The following is a 20,126-nucleotide window of genomic DNA, read 5'->3' on the forward strand; positions in this document are numbered from 1 at the left end:
GAGGCTGCATCCCCAAGGTCAGGGAAGGTATTTCTCGGACTTCCCCGAACAGGGAACACCTGTGACTGAAGAGAGATGCGTGGAGTTTTCTCTCGATCTCCCCCACGCACTGACAATGTTTCTGGAATCCTGAGCGTGGGGAGGTTCCACCAACGGTCGGCAGCGCGTGGGTTCTAACGGAAAGCCTAAGCTCGTCTCCCCTGAGGGTTTTCCTAATGTCTCTGTGCCAGGGAATGCTAGGGGGATTTGCAGGATATCCCAGTGACAGAGGCTGCCTCCCCAAGGTCAGGGAAGGTATTTCTCGGACTTCCCCGAACAGGGAACACCTGTGACTGAAGAGAGATGCGGGCTGTTGTCTCTCGAGCTCCCCCACGCACTGACAATGTTTCCGGAATCCTGAGCGTGGGGAGGTTCCACCTACGGTGGGCAGCGCGTGGGTTCTAACGGGATGCCTGAGCTCGTCTCCCCTGAGGGTTTTCCTAATGTCTCTGTGCCAGGGAATGCTAGTGGGGGTTTGCAGGAAATCCCAGTGACAGAGGCTGCCTCCCCAAGGTCAGGGAAGGTATTTCTCGGACTTCCCCGAACAGGGAACATCTGTGTCTGAAGAGAGATGCGGGCAGTTGTCTCTCGAGCTCCCCCACGCACTGAAAATGGTTCCGGAATCCTGAGCGTCGGGAGGTTCCACAAACGGTCGTCAACGTGTGGGTTCTTACGGAAAGCCTAAGCTCGTCTCCCCTGAGGGTTTTCCAAATATCTCTGTGCCAGGGAATGCTCGGGTGGTTTGCAGGATATCCCAGTGACAGAGGCTGCCTCCCCAAGGTCAGGGAAGGTATTTCTCGGACTTCCCCGAACAGGGAACACTTGTGACTGAAGATAGCTGCGTGGAGATGTCTCTCGAGGTCCCCCACGCACTGACAATATTTCGGAATCCTGAGCGTGGGGAGGTTCCACCAACGGTCGGCAGCGCGTGTGTTCTAACGGAAAGCCTAAGCTCGTCTCCCCTGAGTGATTTCCTAATGTCTCTGTGCCAGGGAATGCTAGGGGGGTTTGCAGGATATCTCAGTGACAGTGGCTGCCGCCCCAAGGTCAGGGAAGGTATTTCTCATACTTCCCCGTACAGGGAACACCTGTGACTTAAGAGAGCTGCGTGGAGTTTTCTCTCGAGCTCCCGCACGCACTGACATTTGTTCCGGAATCCTGAGCGAGGGGAGGTTCCACCAACGGTCGGCAGGGCGTGGGTTCTAACGGAAAGCCTAAGCTCGTCTCCCCTGAGGTTTTTCCTAATTTCTCTGTGCCAGGGAATGCTAGGGGGGTTTGCAGGATATCCCAGTGACAGTGGCTGCCTCACCATGGTCAGGGAAAGTATTTCTCGCACTTCACCGTACAGGGAACACCTGTGACTGACGAGAGATGCGTGGAGTTTTCTCTCGAGCTCCCCCACGCACTGACAATGGTCCCGGAATCCTGAGCGTGGGGAGGTTCCACCAACGGTCGGCAGCGCGTGGGTTCTAACGGAAAGCCTAAGGTCGTCTCCCCTGGGGGTTTTCCTAATGTTTCTGTGCCAGGGAATGCTAGGGGGGTTTGCAGGATATCCCAGTGACAGAGGCTGCCTCCCCAAGATCAGTGAAGGTATTTCTCGGACTTCCCCGAACAGGGAACACCTGTGACTGTAGAGAGATGCGGGCAGTTGTCTCTCGAGCTCCCCCACGCACTGACAATGGTTCTGGAATCCTGAGCGTGGGGAGGTTACAGCAACGTTCGGCACGGTGTGGGTTCTAACGGAAAGCCTAAGCTCGTCTCCCCTGAGGGTATTCCTAATTTCTCTGTGCCAGGGAATGCTAGGGGGGTTTGCAGGATATCCCAGTGACAGAGGCTGCCTCCCCAAGGTCAGGGAAGGTATTTCTCGGACTTCCCCGAACAGGGAACACCTGTGACTGAAGAGAGCTGCGTGGAGTTTTCTCTCGAGCTCCCCCACGCACTGACAATGTTTTCGAATCCTGAGCGTGGGGAGGTTCCACCAACGGTCGGTAGCGCGTGGGTTCTAACGGAAAGCCTAAGCTCGTCTCCCCTGAGGGTTTTCCTAATGTCTCTCTGCCAGGGAATGCTAGGGGGGTTTGCAGGATATCCCAGTGACAGAGGCTGCCTCCCCAAGTTCAGGGAAGGTATTTCTCGGACTTCCCCGAACAGGGAACTCCTGTGACTGAAGAGAGATGCGGGCAGTTGTCTCTCGAGCTCCCCCACGCAATGACAATGGTTCCGGAATCCTGAGCGTGGGGAGGTTCCACCAACGGTCGGCAGCGCGTGGGTTCTAACGGAAAGCCTAAGCTCGTCTCCCCTGAGTGATTTCCTAATGTCTCTGTGCCACGGAATGCTTGGGGTGTTTGCAGGATATCTCAGTGACAGTGGCTGCCTCCCCAAGGTCAGGGAAGGTATTTCTCGGACTTCCCAGTACAGGGAACACCTGTGACTGAAGAGAGCTGCGTGGAGTTTTCTCTCGAGCTCCCCAACGCACTGACAATGGTTCCGAAATCCTGAGCGTGGGGAGGTTCCACCAACGGTCGGCAGCGCGTGGGTTCTAACGGAAAGCCTAAGCTCGTCTCCCCTGAGGGTTTTCCTAATGTCTCTGTGCCAGGGAATGCTAGGGGGGTTTGCAGGATATCTCAGTGACAGTGGCTGCCACCCCAAGGTCAGGGAAGGTATTTCTCGGACTTCCCCGAACTTGGAACACCTGTGACTGAAGAGAGCTGCGTGGAGTTTTCTCTCGAGCTCCCCCACGCCATGAAAATGGTTCCGGAATCCTGAGCTTGGGGAGGTTCCACCAACGGTCGGCAACGTGTGTGTTCTTACGGAAAGCTTAAGCTCGTCTCCCCTTAGTTTATTCCTAATGTCTCTGTGCCAGGGAATGCTAGGGGGGTTTGCAGGATATCCCAGTGACAGAGGCTGCCTCCCCAAGTTCAGGGAAGATATTTCTCGGACTTCCCCGAACAGGGAACTCCTTTGACTGAAGAGAGATGCGGGCAGTTGTCTCTCATGCTCCCCACGCACTGACAATGTTTCCGGAATCCTGAGCGTGGGGAGGTTCCACCAACGGTCGGCAGCGCGTGGGTTCTAACGGAAAGCCTAAGCTCGTCTCCCCTGAGTTATTTCCTAATATCTCTGTTCCAGGGGATGCTAGGGGGGTTTGCAGGATATCCCAGTGACAGAGGCTGCCTCCCCAAGGTCAGGGAAGTTATTTCTCGGACTTCCCCGAACAGGGAACACCTGTGACTTAAGAGAGCTGCGTGGAGTTGTCTCTCGAGCTCCCGCACGCACTGACAATGGTTCCGGAATCCTGAGCGTGGGGAGGTTCCACCAACGGTCGGCAGCGCGTGGGATCTAACGGAAAGCCTAAGCTCGTCTCCCCTAAGGGTTTTCCTAATGTCTCTGTGCCAGGGAATGCTAGGGGGGTTTGCAGGATATCCCAGTGACAGAGGCTGCCTCCCCAAGGTCAGGGAAGGTATTTCTCGGACTTCCCCGAACAGGGGACACCTGTGAATGAAGAGAGCTGTGTGGAGTTGTCTCTGGAGTTCCCCCACGCACTGACAATGGTTCCGGAATCCTGAGCGTGGGGAGGTTCCACCAACGGTCGGCAGTGCGTGGGTTCTAACGGAATGCCTAAGCTCGTCTCCCCTGAGGGTTTTCCTAATGTCTCTGTGCCAGGGAATGCTAGGGGGGTTTGCAGGATATCCCAGTGACAGAGGCTGCCTCCCCATGGTCAGGGAGGTATTTCTCGGACTTCCCCGAACAGGGAACAAATGTGACTGAAGAGAGCTGCGTGGAGTTGTCTCTCGAGCTCCCCCACGCACTGACAATTTTTCCGGAATCCTGAGCGTGGCGAGGTTCCACCAACGGTCGGCAGCTCGTTGGTTCTAACGGAATGCCTAAGCTAATCTCCCCTGAGTGTTTTCCTAATTTCTCTGTGCCAGGGATTGCTAGGGGGGTTTGCAGGTTATCCCAGTGACAGAGGCTGCCTCCCCAAGGTCAAGGAAGTTATTTCTCGGTCTTCCCCGAACAGGGAACTCCTGTGAATGAAGAGAGCTGCGTGGAGTTGTCTCTCGAGCTCCCCCACGCACTGACAATGGTTCCGGAATCCTGAGCGTGGGGAGGTTCCATCAACGTTCGGCAGCGCGTGGGTTCTAACGGAATGCCTAAGCTCGTCTCCCCTGAGGGTTTTCCTAATGTCTCTTTTTCAGGAATGCTAGGGGGGTTTGCAGGATATCCCAGGGACAGAGGCTGCCTCCCCAATTTCAGGGAAGGTATTTCTCGGACTTCCCCGAATAGGGAACACCTGTGACTGAAGAGAGCTGCTTGGAGTTGTCTATCGAGCTCCCCCATGCACTGACAATGATTCCGGAATACTGAGCGTGGGGAGGTTCCACCAACGGTCGGCAGCGCGTGGGTTCTAACGGAAAGCCTAAGCTCGTCTCCCCTGAGGGTTTCACTAATGTCTCTGTGCCAGGGAATGCTATGGCGCTTGGCAGGATATCCCAGTGACAGTGGCTGCCTCCCCAAGGTCAGGGAAAATATTTCTCGGACTTCCCCGAACAGGGAACACCTGTGACTGAAGAGAGCTGCGTGGAGTTGTCTCTCGAGCTCCCCAACGCTCTAACAATGGTTCCGGAATCCTGAGCGTGGGGAGGTTCCACCAACGGTCGGCAGCGCGTGGGTTCTAACGGAATGCCTAAGCTCGTCTCCCCTGAGGGTTTTCCTAATGTCTCTGTGCCAGGGAATGCTATGGGGGTTTGCAGGATATCCCAGGGACAGAGGCTGCCTCCCCAAGGTCAGGGAAGTTATTTCTCGGCCTTCCCCGAACAGGGAACACCTGTGACTGAAGAGAGCTGCGTGGAGTTGTCTCACGAGGTCCCCCACGCACTGAAAATGGTTCCGGAATACTGAGCGTGGGGAGGTTCCACCAACGGTCGGCAGCGCGTGGGTTCTAACGGAATGCCTAAGCTCGTCTCCCCTGCTGGTTTTCCTAATGTCTCTGTGCCAGGGAATGCTAGGGGGGTTTGCAGGATATCCCAGTGTCAGAGGCTGCCTCCCCAAGGTCAGAGAATCTATTTCTCGGACTTCCCCGAAAAGGGAACACCTGTGACTTAAGAGAGCTGCGTGGAGTTGTCTCTCGAGCTCCCCCACGCACTGAAAATTGTTACGGAATCATGAGCGTGGGCAGGTTCCACCAACGGTTGGCAGCGCACGGGTTCTAACGGAATGCCTAAGCTCGTCTCACCTGAGGGTTTTCCTAATGTCTCTGTGCCAGGGAATGCTAGGGGTGATTGCAGGATATCCCAGTGTCAGAGGCTGCCTCCCCAAGGTCAGGGAAGGTATTTCTCGGACTTCCCCGAACAGGGAACACCTGTGACTTAAGAGAGCTGCGTGGAGTTGTTTCTCGAGCTCCCCCACGCACTGACAATTGTTCCGGAATCCTGAGCGTGGCGAGGTTCCACCAACGGTCGGCAGCGCGTGGGTTCTAACGGAATGTCTAAGCTCATCTTCCCTGAGTGTTTTCCTAATTTCTCTGTGCCAGGGATTGCTAGGGGTGTTTGCATGTTATCCCAGTGAGAGAGGCTGCCTCCCCAAGGTCAAGGAAGTTATTTCTCAGTCTTCCCCGAACAGGGAACTCCTGTGAATGAAGAGAGCTGCGTGGAGTTGTCTCTCGAGCTCCCCCACGCACTGACAATGGTTCCGGAATCCTGAGCGTGGGGAGGTTCCACCAACGGTCGGCAGCGCGTGGGTTCTAACGGAATGCCTAAGCTCGTATCCCCTGAAGGTTTTCCTAATGTCTCTGTGCCAGGGAATGCTAGGGGGGTTTGCAGGATATCCCAGTGACAGAGGCTGCCTCCCCAAGGTCAGGGAGGTATTTCTCGGACTTCCCCGAACAGGGAACACCTGTGACTGAAGAGAGCTGCGTGGAGATGTCTCTCGAGCTCACCCAAGCACTGACAATGGTTCCGGAATCCTGAGCGTGGGGAGGTTCCACCAACGGTCGGCAGCGCGTGGGTTCTAACGGAATGCCTAAGCTCGTATCCCCAGAGTGTTTTCCTAATGTCTCTGTGCCTGGGAATGCTAGGGCGGTTTGCAGGATATCCCAGGGACAGAGGCTGCCTCCCCAAGGTCAGGGAAGTTATTTCTCGGACTTCCCCGAACAGGGAACACCTGTGACTGAAGAGAGCTGCGTGGAGTTGTCTCTCGAGCTCCCCCACGCACTGACAATGGTTCCGGAATCCTGAGCGTGGGGAGGTTCCACGAACTGTCGGCAGCGCGTGGGTTCTAATGGAATGCCTAAGCTCGTCTCCCCTGAGGGTTTTCCTAATCTCTCTGTGCCAGGGAATGCTAGGGGGGTTTGCAGGATATCCCAGTGACAGAGGCTGCCTCCCCAAGGTCAAGGAGGTTTTTCTCGGACTTCCCCGAACAGGGAACACCTGTGACGGAAGAGAGCTGCGTGGAGTTGTCTCTCGAGCTCCCCCACGCACTGACAATGATTCCGGAATCCTGAGTGTGGGGAGGTTCCACCAACGGTCGGCAGCGCGTGGGTTCTAACGGAAAGCCTAAGCTCGTCTCCCCTGAGGGTTTTCCTAATTTCTCTGTGCCAGGGAATGCTATGGCGGTTTGCAGGATATCCCAGTGACAGAGGCTGCCTCCCAAAGGTAAGGGAAGTTATTTCTCGGACTTCCCCGACCAGGGAACACCTGTGACTGAAGAGAGCTGCGTGGAGTTGTCTCTCGAGCTCCCCCACGCACTGACAATGGTTCCGGAATCCTGAGCGTGGGGAGGTTCCACCAACGGTCGGCAGCGCGTGGGTTCTAACGGAATGCCTAAGCTCGTCTCCCCTGAGGATTTTCCTAATGTCTCTGTGCCAGGGAATGCTAGGGGTGATTGCAGGGTAGCCCAGTGTCAGAGGCTGCCTCCCCAAGGTCAGGGAAGGTATTTCTCGGCCTTCCCCGAACAGGGAACACCTGTGACTGATGAGAGCTGCGTGGAGTTGTCTCTCGAGGTCCCCCACGTACTGAAAATGGTTCCGGAATCCTGAGCGTGGGGAGGTTCCACCAACGGTCGACAGCGCGTGGGTTCAACGGAATGCCTAAGCTCATCTCCCCTGAGGGTTTTCCTAATGTCTCTGTGCCAGGAAATGCTAGGGGTGATTGCAGGATATCCCAGTGTCAGAGACTGCCTCCCCAAGGTCAGGGAAGTTATTTCTCGGAGTTCCCCGAACAGTGAACACCTGTGAATGAAGAGAGCTGCGTGGAGTTGTCTTTCGAGCTCCCCCACGCACTGAAAATTATTCCGGAATCCTGAGCGTTGGGAGGTTCCACCAACTGTCGGCAGCGCGTGGGTTCAACGGAATGCCAAAGCTCATCTCCCCTGAGGGTTTTCCTATTGTCTCTGTGTCAGGGAATGCTAGGGGGGTTTGCAGGATATCCCAGTGTCAGAGGCTGCCTCCTCAAGGTCAGCGAAGTTATTTCTCGGGATTCCCCGAACAGGGAACACCTGTGACTGAAGAGAGCTGCGTGGAGTTGTCTCTCGAGCTCCCCCACGCACTGACAATGGTTCCGGAATCCTGAGCGTGGGGAGGTTCCACCAACGGTCGGCAGCGCGTGGCTTCTAACGGAATGCCTAAGCTCATATCCCCTGAGTGTTTTCCTAATGTCTCTGTGCCTGGGAATGCTAGGGCGGTTTGCAGGATATCCCAGGGACAGAGGCTGCCTCCCCAAGGTCAGGGAAGGTATTTCTCGGACTTCCCCGAACAGGGAACACCTGTGACTGAAGAGAGCTGCGTGGAGTTGTCTCTCGAGCTCCCCCACGCACTGACAATGGTTCCGGAATCCTGAGCGTGGGGAGGTTCCACGAACTGTCGGCAGCGCGTGGGTTCTAATGGAATGCCTAAGCTCGTCTCCCCTGAGGGTTTTCCTAATGTCTCTGTGCCAGGGAATGCTAGGGGGGTTTGCAGGATATCCCAGTGACAGAGCCTGCCTCCCCAAGGTCATGGAGGTATTTCTCGGACTTCCCCGAACCGGGAACACCTGTGACTGAAGAGAGCTGCGTGGAGTTGTCTCTCGAACTCCCCCACGCACTGACAATGGTTCCGGAATCCTGAGCGTTAGGAGGTTCCACCAACGGCCGTCAGCGCGTGGGTTCTAACGGAATGCCTAAGCTCGTATCCCCTGAGGGTTTTCCTAATGTCTCTGTGCCTGGGAATGCTAGGGGGGTTTGCAGGATATCCCAGGGACAGAGGTTGCCTCCCCAAGTTCAGGGAAGGTATTTCTCGGACTTCCCGGAACAGGGAACACCTGTGACTGAAGAGAGCTGCGTGGAGTTGTCTCTCGAGCTCCCCCACGCACTGACAATGTTTCCGGAATCCTGAGCGTGGGGAGGTTCCACCAACGGTCGGCAGCGCGTGGGTTCTAACGGAATGCCTAAGCTCGTCTCCCCTGAGGATTTTCCTAATGTCTCTGTGCCAGGGAATGCTATGGGGGTTTGCAGGATATCCCAGTGACAGAGGCTGCCTCCCCAAGGTCAGGGAAGATATTTCTCGGCCTTCCCCGAACAGGGAACACCTGTGACTGATGAGAGCTGCGTGGAGTTGTCTCTCGAGGTACCACACGTACTGAAATTGGTTCCGGAATCCTGAGCGTGGGGAGGTTCCACCAACGGTCGACAGCGCGTGGGTTCAACGGAATGCCTAAGCTCATCTCCCCTGAGGGTTTTCCTAATGTCTCTGTGCCAGGGAATGCTAGGTGTGATTGCAGGATATCCCAGTGTCAGAGACTGCCTCCCCAAGGTCAGGGAAGTTATTTCTCGGAGTTCCCCGAACAGTGAACACCTGTGAATGAAGAGAGCTGCGTGGAGTTGTCTTTCGAGCTCCCCCACGCACTGACATTTATTCCGGAATCCTGAGCGTTGGGAGGTTCCACCAACGGTCGGCAGCGCGTGGGTTCAACGGAATGCCAAAGCTCATCTCCCCTGAGGGTTTTCCTATTGTCTCTGTGTCAGGGAATGCTAGGGGGGTTTGCAGGATATCCCAGTGTCAGAGGCTGCCTCCTCAAGGTCAGCGAAGTTATTTCTCGGGCTCCCCGATCAGGGAACACCTGTGACTGAAGAGAGCTGCGTGGAGTTGTCTCTCGAGCTCCCCCACGCACTGACAATAGTTCCGGAATCCTGAACGTGGGGAGGTTCCACCAACGGTCGGCAGCGCGTGGGTCCTAACGGAATGCCTAAGCTCGTGTCCCCTGAGTGTTTTCCTAATGTCTCTGTGCCTGGGATTGCTAGGGCGGTTTGCAGGATATCCCAGGGACAGAGGCTGCCTCCCCAAGGTCAGGGAAGGTATTTCTCGGACTTCCCCGAACAGGGAACACCTGTGACTGAAGAGAGCTGCGTGGAGTTGTCTCTCGATCTCCCCCACGCACTGACAATGGTTCCGGAATCTTGAGCGTGGGGAGTTACCACGAACAGTCGGCAGCGCGTGGGTTCTAATGGAATGCTTAAGCTCCTCTCCCCTGAGGGTTTTCCTAATTTCTCTGTGCCAGGGAATGCTAGGGGTGTTTGCAGGATATCCCAGTGACAGAGGCTGCCTCCCCAAGGTCAGGGAAGATATTTCTCGGACTTCCCCGGACAGGGAACCACTGTGAATGAAGAGAGCTGCGTGGAGTTGTCTCTCGAACTCCCCCACGCACTGACAATGATTCCGGAATCCTGAGCGTGGGGAGGTTCCACCAACGGTCGGCAGTGCGTGGGTTCAACGGAATGCCTAAGTTCATCTCCCCTGAGGATTTTCCTATTGTCTCTGTGCCAGGGAATGCTAGGGGGGTTTGTAGGATATCCCAGTGACAGAGGCTGCCTCCCCAAGGTCAGGGAAGATATTTCTCGGACTTCCCCGAAAAGGGAACACCTGTGACTGAAGAGAGCTGCGTGGAGTTGTCTCTCGAGCTCCCCAACGCACTGACAATGTTTCCGGAATCCAGAGCGTGGGGAGGTTCCACCAACGGTCGTCAGCGCGTGGGTTCAAATTGAATGCCTAAGCTAGTCTCCCCTGAGTGTTTTCCTAATGTCTCTGTGCCTGGGAATGCTAGGGGGGTTTGCAGGAGATCCCAGTGAGAGAGGCTGCCTCCCCAAGGTCAGGGAAGTTATTTCTCGGACTTCCCCGAACAGGGAACACCTGTGACTGAAGAGAGCTGCGTGGAGTTGTCTCTCGAGCTCCCCCACGCACTGACAATGGTTCCGGAATCCTGAGCGTTAGGAGGTTCCACCAACGGCCGTCAGCGCGTGGGTTCTAACGGAATGCCTAAGCTCGTATCCCCTGAGGGTTTTCCTAATGTCTCTGTGCCTGGGAATGCTAGGGGGGTTTGCAGGATATCCCAGGGACAGAGGTTGCCTCCCCAAGTTCAGGGAAGGTATTTCTCGGACTTCCCCGAACAGGGAACACCTGTGACTGAAGAGAGCTGCGTGGAGTTGTCTCTCGAGCTCCCCCACGCACTGACAATGTTTCCGGAATCCTGAGCGTGGGGAGGTTCCACCAACGGTCGGCAGCGCATGGGTTCTAACGGAAAGCCTAAGCTCGTCTCCCCTGAGGGTTTTCCAAATGTCTCTGTGCCAGGGAATGCTATGGCGGTTTGCAGGATATCCCAGTGACAGAGGCTGCCTCCCAAAGGTAAGGGAAGTTATTTCTCAGACTTCCCCGACCAGGGAACACCTGTGACTGCAGAGAGCTGCGTGGAGTTGTCTCTCGAGCTCCCCCACGCACTGACAATGGTTCCGGAATCCTGAGCGTGGGGAGGTTCCACCAACGGTCGGCAGCGCGTGGGTCCTAACGGAATGCCTAAGCTCGTATCCCCTGAGTGTTTTCCTAATGTCTCTGTGCCTGGGATTGCTAGGGCGGTTTTCAGGATATCCCAGGGACAGAGGCTGCCTCCCCAAAGTCAGGGAAGGTATTTCTCGGACTTCCCCGAACAGGGAACACCTGTGACTGAAGAGAGCTGCGTGGAGTTGTCTCTCGAGCTCCCCCACGCACTGACAATGGTTCCGGAATCTTGAGCGTGGGGAGTTACCACGAACTGTCGGCAGCGCGTGGGTTCTAATGGAATTCTTAAGCTCCTCTCCCCTGAGGGTTTTCCTAATTTCTCTGTGCCAGGGAATGCTAGGGGTGTTTGCAGGATATCCCAGTGACAGAGGCTGCCTCCCCAAGGTCAGGGAAGATATTTCTCGGACTTCCGCGGACAGGGAACCCCTGTGAATGAAGAGAGCTGCGTGGAGTTGTCTCTCGAACTCCCCCACGCACTGACAATGATTCCGGAATCCTGAGCGTGGGGAGGTTCCACCAACGGTCGGCAGCGCGTGGGTTCAACGGAATGCCTAAGTTCATCTCCCCTGAGGATTTTCCTATTGTCTCTGTGCCAGGGAATGCTAGGGGGGTTTGTAGGATATCCCAGTGAAAGAGGCTGCCTCCCCAAGGTCAGGGAAGATATTTCTCGGACTTCCCCGAAAAGGGAACACCTGTGACTGAAGAGAGCTGCGTGGAGTTGTCTCTCGAGCTACCCAACGCACTGACAATGTTTCCGGAATCCAGAGCGTGGGGAGGTTCCACCAACGGTCGTCAGCGCGTGGGTTCAAATTGAATGCCTAAGCTAGTCTCCCCTGAGTGTTTTCCTAATGTCTCTGTGCCTGGGAATGCTAGGGGGGTTTGCAGGATATCCCAGTGACAGAGGCTGCCTCCCCAAGTTCAGGGAAGATATTTCTCAGACTTCCCCGATCAGGGAACACCTGTGACAGAAGAGAGATGCGTGGAGTTGTCTCTCGAGACCCCCCAAGCACTGACAATGTTTCCGGAATCCTGAGCGTGGGGAGGTTCCACCAAAGGTCGGCAGCGCGTGGGTTCTAACGGAAAGCCTAAGCTCGTCTCCCATGAGGGTTTTCCTAATATATCTGTGCCAGGGAATGCTAGGGGGGTTTACAGGAGATCCCAGTGAGAGAGGCTGCCTCCCCAAGGTCAGGGAAGTTATTTCTCGGACTTCCCCGAACAGGGAACACCTGTGACTGAAGAGAGCTGCGTGAAGTTGTCTCTCGAGCTCCCCCACGCACTGACAATGGTTCCGGAATCCTGAGCGTTAGGAGGTTCCACCAACGGCCGTCAGCGCGTGGGTTCTAACGGAATGCCTAAGCTCGTATCCCCTGAGGGTTTTCCTAATGTCTCTGTGCCTGGGAATGCTAGGGGGGTTTGCAGGATATCCCAGGGACAGAGGTTGCCTCCCCAAGTTCAGGGAAGGTATTTCTCGGACTTCCCCGAACAGGGAACACCTGTGACTGAAGAGAGCTGCGTGGAGTTGTCTCTCGAGCTCCCCCACGCACTGACAATGTTTCCGGAATCCTGAGCGTGGGGAGGTTCCACCAACGGTCGGCAGCGCATGGGTTCTAACGGAAAGCCTAATCTCGTCTCCCCTGAGGGTTTTCCTAATGTCTCTGTGCCAGGGAATGCTATGGCGGTTTGCAGGATATCCCAGTGACAGAGGCTGCCTCCCAAAGGTAAGGGAAGTTATTTCTCAGACTTCCCCGACCAGGGAACACCTGTGACTGAAGAGAGCTGCGTGGAGTTGTCTCTCGAGCTCCCCCACGCACTGACAATGGTTCCGGAATCCTGAGCGTGGGGAGGTTCCACCAACGGTCGGCAGCGCGTGGGTTCTAACGGAATGCCTAAGCTCGCCTCCCCTGAGGATTTTCCTAATGTCTCTGTGCCAGGGAATGCTATGGGTGTTTGCAGGATATCCCAGTGACAGAGGCTGCCTCCCCAAGGTCAGGGAAGGTATTTCTCGGCCTTCCCCGAACAGGGAACACCTGTGACTGATGAGAGCTGCGTGGAGTTGTCTCTCGAGGTCCCCCACGTACTGAAATTGGTTCCGGAATCCTGAGCGTGGGGAGGTTCCACCAACGGTCGACAGCGCGTGGGTTCAACGGAATGCATAAGCTCATCTCCCCTGAGGGTTTTCCTAATGTCTCTGTGCCAGGGAATGCTAGGGGTGATTGCAGGATATCCCAGTGTCAGAGACTGCCTCCCCAAGGTCAGGGAAGTTATTTCTCGGAGTTCCCCGAACAGTGAACACCTGTGAATGAAGAGAGCTGCGTGGAGTTGTCTTTCGAGTTCCCCACGCACTGACAATTATTCCGGAATCCTGAGCGTTGGGAGGTTCCACCAACGGTCGGCAGCGCGTGGGTTCAACGGAATGCCAAAGCTCATCTCCCCTGAGGGTTTTCCTATTGTCTCTGTGTCAGGGAATGCTAGGGGGGTTTGCAGGATATCCCAGTGTCAGAGGCTGCCTCCTCAAGGTCAGCGAAGTTATTTCTCGGGCTCCCCGAACAGGGAACACCTGTGACTGAAGAGAGCTGCGTGGAGTTGTCTCTCGAGCTCCCCCACGCACTGACAATAGTTCCGGAATCCTGAGCGTGGGGAGGTTCCACCAACGGTCGGCAGCGCGTGGGTCCTAACGGAATGCCTAAGCTCGTATCCCCTGAGTGTTTTCCTAATGTCTCTGTGCCTGGGATTGCTAGGGCGGTTTGCAGGATATCCCAGGGACAGAGGCTGCCTCCCCAAGGTCAGGGAAGGTATTTCTCGGACTTCCCCGAACAGGGAACACCTGTGACTGAAGAGAGCTGCGTGGAGTTGTCTCTCGAGCTCCCCCATGCACTGACAATGGTTCCGGAATCTTGAGCGTGGGGAGTTACCACGAACTGTCGGCAGCGCGTGGGTTCTAATGGAATGCTTAAGCTCGTCTCCCCTGAGGGTTTTCCTAATGTCTCTGTGCCAGGGAATGCTAGGGGTGTTTGCAGGATATCCCAGTGACAGAGGCTGCCTCCCCAAGGTCAGGGAAGATATTTCTCGGACTTCCCCGGACAGGGAACCCCTGTGAATGAAGAGAGCTGCGTGGAGTTGTCTCTCGAACTCCCCCACGCACTGACAATGATTCCGGAATCCTGAGCGTGGGGAGGTTCCACCAACGGTCGGCAGCGCGTGGGTTCAACGGAATGCCTAAGTTCATCTCCCCTGAGGATTTTCCTATTGTCTCTGTGCCAGGGAATGCTAGGGGGGTTTGTAGGATATCCCAGTGACAGAGGCTGCCTCCCCAAGGTCAGGGAAGATATTTCTCGGACTTCCCCGAAAAGGGAACACCTGTGACTGAAGAGAGCTGCGTGGAGTTGTCTCTCGAGCTCCCCAACGCACTGACAATGTTTCCGGAATCCAGAGCGTGGGGAGGTTCCACCAACGGTCGTCAGCGCGTGGGTTCAAATTGAATGCCTAAGCTAGTCTCCCCTGAGTGTTTTCCTAATGTCTCTGTGCCAGGGAATGCTAGGGGGGTTTGCAGGATATCCCAGTGACAGAGGCTGCCTCCCCTTGGTCAGAGAATCTATTTCTCGGACTTCCCCGAAAAGGGAACACCTGTGACTTAAGAGAGCTGCGTGGAGTTGTCTCTCGAGCTCCCCCACGCACTCAAAATTGTTACGGAATCATGAGCGTGGGCAGGTTCCACCAACGGTTGGCAGCGCACGGGTTCTAACGGAATGCCTAAGCTCGTCTCACCTGAGGGTTTTCCTAATGTCTCTGTGCCAGGGAATGCTAGGGGTGATTGCAGGATATCCCAGTGTCAGAGGCTGCCTCCCCAAGGTCAGGGAAGGTATTTCTCGGACTTCCCCGAACAGGGAACACCTGTGACTTAAGAGAGCTGCGTGGAGTTGTTTCTCGAGCTCCCCCACGCACTGACAATTGTTCCGGAATCCTGAGCGTGGCGAGGTTCCACCAACGGTCGGCAGCGCGTGGGTTCAAACGGAATGTCTAAGCTCATCTTCCCTGAGTGTTTTCCTAATTTCTCTGTGCCAGGGATTGCTAGGGGTGTTTGCAGGTTATCCCAGTGAGAGAGGCTGCCTCCCCAATGTCAAGGAAGTTATTTCTCAGTCTTCCCCGAACAGGGAACTCCTGTGAATGAAGAGAGCTGCGTGTAGTTGTCTCTCGAGCTCCCCCACGCACTGACAATGGTTCCGGAATCCTGAGCGTGGGGAGGTTCCACCAACGGTCGGCAGCGCGTGGGTTCTAACGGAATGCCTAAGCTCGTATCCCCTGAAGGTTTTCCTAATGTCTCTGTGCCAGGGAATGCTAGGGGGGTTTGCAGGATATCCCAGTGACAGAGGCTGCCTCCCCAAGGTCAGGGAGGTATTTCTCGGACTTCCCCGAACAGGGAACACCTGTGACTGAAGAGAGCTGCGTGGAGATGTCTCTCGAGCTCACCCAAGCACTGACAATGGTTCCGGAATCCTGAGCGTGGGGAGGTTCCACCAACGGTCGGCAGCGCGTGGGTTCTAACGGAATGCCTAAGCTCGTATCCCCAGAGTGTTTTCCTAATGTCTCTGTGCCTGGGAATGCTAGGGCGGTTTGCAGGATATCCCAGGGACAGAGGCTGCCTCCCCAAGGTCAGGGAAGGTATTTCTCGGACTTCCCCGAACAGGGAACACCTGTGACTGAAGAGAGCTGCGTGGAGTTGTCTCTCGAGCTCCCCCACGCACTGACAATGGTTCCGGAATCCTGAGCGTGGGGAGGTTCCACGAACTGTCGGCAGCGCGTGGGTTCTAATGGAATGCCTAAGCTCGTCTCCCCTGAGGGTTTTCCTAATCTCTCTGTGCCAGGGAATGCTAGGGGGGTTTGCAGGATATCCCAGTGACAGAGGCTGCCTCCCCAAGGTCAAGGAGGTTTTTCTCGGACTTCCCCGAACAGGGAACACCTGTGACGGAAGAGAGCTGCGTGGAGTTGTCTCTCGAGCTCCCCCACGCACTGACAATGGTTCCGGAATCCTGAGCGTTAGGAGGTTCCACCAACGGCCGTCAGCGCGTGGGTTCTAACGGAATGCCTAAGCTCGTATCCCTTGAGGGTTTTCCTAATGTCTCTGTGCCTGGGAATGCTAGGGGGGTTTGCAGGATATCCCAGGGACAGAGGCTGCCTCCCCAAGTTCAGGGAAGGTATTTCTCGGACTTCCCCGAACAGGGAACACCTGTGACTGAAGAGAGCTGCGTGGAGTTGTCTCTCGAGCTCCCCCACGCACTGACAATGGTTCCGGAATCCTGAGCGTGGGGAGGTTCCACCAACGGTCGGCAGCGCGTGGGTTCTAACGGAATGCCTAAGCTCGTCTCCCCTGAGGATTTTCCTAATGTCTCTGTGCCAGGGAATACTATGGGGGTTTGCAGGATATCCCAGTGACAGAGGCTGCCTCCCCAAGGTCAGGGAAGGTATTTCTCGGCCTTCCCCGAACAGGGAACACCTGTGACTGATGAGAGCTGCGTGGAGTTGTCTCTCGAGGTCCCCCACGTACTGAAAATGGTTCCGGAATCCTGAGCGTGTTGAGGTTCCACCAACGGTCGACAGCGCGTGGGTTCAACGGAATGCCTAAGCTCATCTCCCCTGAGGGTTTTCCTAATGTCTCTGTGCCAGGAAATGCTAGGGGTGATTGCAGGATATCCCAGTGTCAGAGACTGCCTCCCCAAGGTCAGGGAAGTTATTTCTCGGAGTTCCCCGAACAGTGAACACCTGTGAATGAAGAGAGCTGCGTGGAGTTGTCTTTCGAGCTCCCCCACGCACTGACAATTATTCCGGAATCCTGAGCGTTGGGAGGTTCCACCAACTGTCGGCAGCGCGTGGGTTCAACGGAATGCCAAAGCTCATCTCCCCTGAGGGTTTTCCTATTGTCTCTGTGTCAGGGAATGCTAGGGGGGTTTGCAGGATATCCCAGTGTCAGAGGCTGCCTCCTCAAGGTCAGCGAAGTTATTTCTCGGGCTTCCCCGAACGAGGGAACACCTGTGACTGAAGAGAGCTGCGTGGAGTTGTCTCTCGAGCTCCCCCACGCACTGACAATGGTTCCGGAATCCTGAGCGTGGGGAGGTTCCACCAACGGTCGGCAGCGCGTGGGTCCTAACGGAATGCCTAAGCTCGTATCCCCTGAGTGTTTTCCTAATGTCTCTGTGCCTGGGAATGCTAGGGCGGTTTGCAGGATATCCCAGGGACAGAGGCTGCCTCACCAAGGTCAGGGAAGGTATTTCTCGGACTTCCCCGAACAGGGAACACCTGTGACTGAAGAGAGCTGCGTGGAGTTGTCTCTCGAGCTCCCCCACGCACTGACAATGGTTCCGGAATCCTGAGCGTGGGGAGGTTCCACGAACTGTCGGCAGCGCGTGGGTTCTAATGGAATGCCTAAGCTTGTCTCCCCTGAGGGTTTTCCTAATGTCTCTGTGCCAGGGAATGCTAGGGGGGTTTGCAGGATATCCCAGTGACAGAGGCTGCCTCCCCAAGTTCAGGGAGGTATTTCTCGGACTTCCCCGAACCGGGAACACCTGTGACTGAAGAGAGCTGCGTGGAGTTGTCTCTCGAACTCCCCCACGCACTGACAATGGTTCCGGAATCCTGAGCGTTAGGAGGTTCCACCAACGGCCGTCAGCGCGTGGGTTCTAACGGAATGCCTAAGCTCGTATCCCCTGAGGGTTTTCCTAATGTCTCTGTGCCTGGGAATGCTAGGGGGGTTTGCAGGATATCCCAGGGACAGAGGTTGCCTCCCCAAGTTCAGGGAAGGTATTTCTCGGACTTCCCGGAACAGGGAACACCTGTGACTGAAGAGAGCTGCGTGGAGTTGTCTCTCGAGCTCCCCCACGCACTGACAATGTTTCCGGAATCCTGAGCGTGGGGAGGTTCCACCAACGGTCGGCAGCGCGTGGGTTCTAACGGAATGCCTAAGCTCGTCTCCCCTGAGGATTTTCCTAATGTCTCTGTGCCAGGGAATGCTATGGGGGTTTGCAGGATATCCCAGTGACAGAGGCTGCCTCCCCAAGGTCAGGGAAGGTATTTCTCGGCCTTCCCCGAACAGGGAACACCTGTGACTGATGAGAGCTGCGTGGAGTTGTCTCTCGAAGTCCCCCACGTACTGAAATTGGTTCCGGAATCCTGAGCGTGGGGAGGTTCCACCAACGGTCGACAGCGCGTGGGTTCAACGGAATGCCTAAGCTCATCTCCCCTGAGGGTTTTCCTAATGTCTCTGTGCCAGGGAATGCTAGGGGTGATTGCAGGATATCCCAGTGTCAGAGACTGCCTCCCCAAGGTCAGGGAAGTTATTTCTCGGAGTTCCCCGAACAGTGAACACCTGTGAATGAAGAGAGCTGCGTGGAGTTGTCTTTCGAGCTCCCCCACGCACTGACAATTATTCCGGAATCCTGAGCGTTGGGAGGTTCCACCAACGGTCGGCAACGCGTGGGTTCAACGGAATGCCAAAGCTCATCTCCCCTGAGGGTTTTCCTATTGTCTCTGTGTCAGGGAATGCTAGGGGGGTTTGCAGGATATCCCAGTGTCAGAGGCTGCCTCCTCAAGGTCAGCGAATTTATTTCTCGGGCTCCCCGATCAGGGAACACCTGTGACTGAAGAGAGCTGCGTGGAGTTGTCTCTCGAGCTCCCCCAAGCACTGACTATAGTTCCGGAATCCTGAGCGTGGGGAGGTTCCACCAACGGTCGGCAGCGCGTGGGTCCTAACGGAATGCCTAAGCTCGTGTCCCCTGAGTGTTTTCCTAATGTCTCTGTGCCTGGGATTGCTAGGGCGGTTTGCAGGATATCCCAGGGACAGAGGCTGCCTCCCCAAGGTCAGGGAAGGTATTTCTCGGACTTCCCCGAACAGGGAACACCTGTGACTGAAGAGAGCTGCGTGGAGTTGTCTCTCGAGCTCCCCCACGCACTGACAATGGTTCCGGAATCTTGAGCGTGGGGAGTTACCACGAACTGTCGGCAGCGCGTGGGTTCTAATGGAATGCTTAAGCTCCTCTCCCCTGAGGGTTTTCCTAATTTCTCTGTGCCAGGGAATGCTAGGGGTGTTTGCAGGAGATCCCAGTGACAGAGGCTGCCTCCCCAAGGTCAGGGAAGATATTTCTCGGACTTCCCCGGACAGGGAACCCCTGTGAATGAAGAGAGCTGCGTGGAGTTGTCTCTCGAACTCCCCCACGCACTGACAATGATTCCGGAATCCTGAGCGTGGGGAGGTTCCACCAACGGTCGGCAGCGCGTGGGTTCAACGGAATGCCTAAGTTCATCTCCCCTGAGGATTTTCCTATTGTCTCTGTGCCAGGGAATGCTAAGGGGGTTTGTAGGATATCCCAGTGACAGAGGCTGCCTCCCCAAGGTCAGGGAAGATATTTCTCGGACTTCCCCGAAAAGGGAACACCTGTGACTGAAGAGAGCTGCGTGGAGTTGTCTCTCGAGCTCCCCAACGCACTGACAATGTTTCCGGAATCCAGAGCGTGGGGAGGTTCCACCAACGGTCGTCAGCGCGTGGGTTCAAATTGAATGCCTAAGCTAGTCTCCCCTGAGTGTTTTCCTAATGTCTCTGTGCCTGGGAATGCTAGGGGGGTTTGCAGGATATCCCAGTGACAGAGGCTGCCTCCCCAAGTTCAGGGAAGATATTTCTCAGACTTCCCCGATCAGGGAACACCTGTGACAGAAGAGAGATGCGTGGAGTTGTCTCTCGAGACCCCCCAAGCACTGACAATGTTTCCGGAATCCTGAGCGTGGGGAGGTTCCACCAAAGGTCGGCAGCGCGTGGGTTCTAACGGAAAGCCTAAGCTCGTCTCCCATGAGGTTTTTCCTAATATATCTGTGCCAGGGAATGCTAGGGGGGTTTACAGGAGATCCCAGTGAGAGAGGCTGCCTCCCCAAGGTCAGGGAAGTTATTTCTCGGACTTCCCCGAACAGGGAACACCTGTGACTGAAGAGAGCTGCGTGGAGTTGTCTCTCGAGCTCCCCCACGCACTGACAATGGTTCCGGAATCCTGAGCGTTAGGAGGTTCCACCAACGGCCGTCAGCGCGTGGGTTCTAACGGAATGCCTAAGCTCGTATCCCCTGAGGGTTTTCCTAATGTCTCTGTGCCTGGGAATGCTAGGGGGGTTTGCAGGATATCCCAGGGACAGAGGTTGCCTCCCCAAGTTCAGGGAAGGTATTTCTCGGACTTCCCCGAACAGGGAACACCTGTGACTGAAGAGAGCTGCGTGGAGTTGTCTCTCGAGCTCCCCCACGCACTGACAATGTTTCCGGAAT

This window comes from Vicugna pacos, unplaced genomic scaffold (genome assembly GCF_048564905.1).
Source record: "Vicugna pacos unplaced genomic scaffold, VicPac4 SAC-SAT, whole genome shotgun sequence".
Lineage (NCBI taxonomy): Eukaryota > Metazoa > Chordata > Mammalia > Artiodactyla > Camelidae > Vicugna > Vicugna pacos.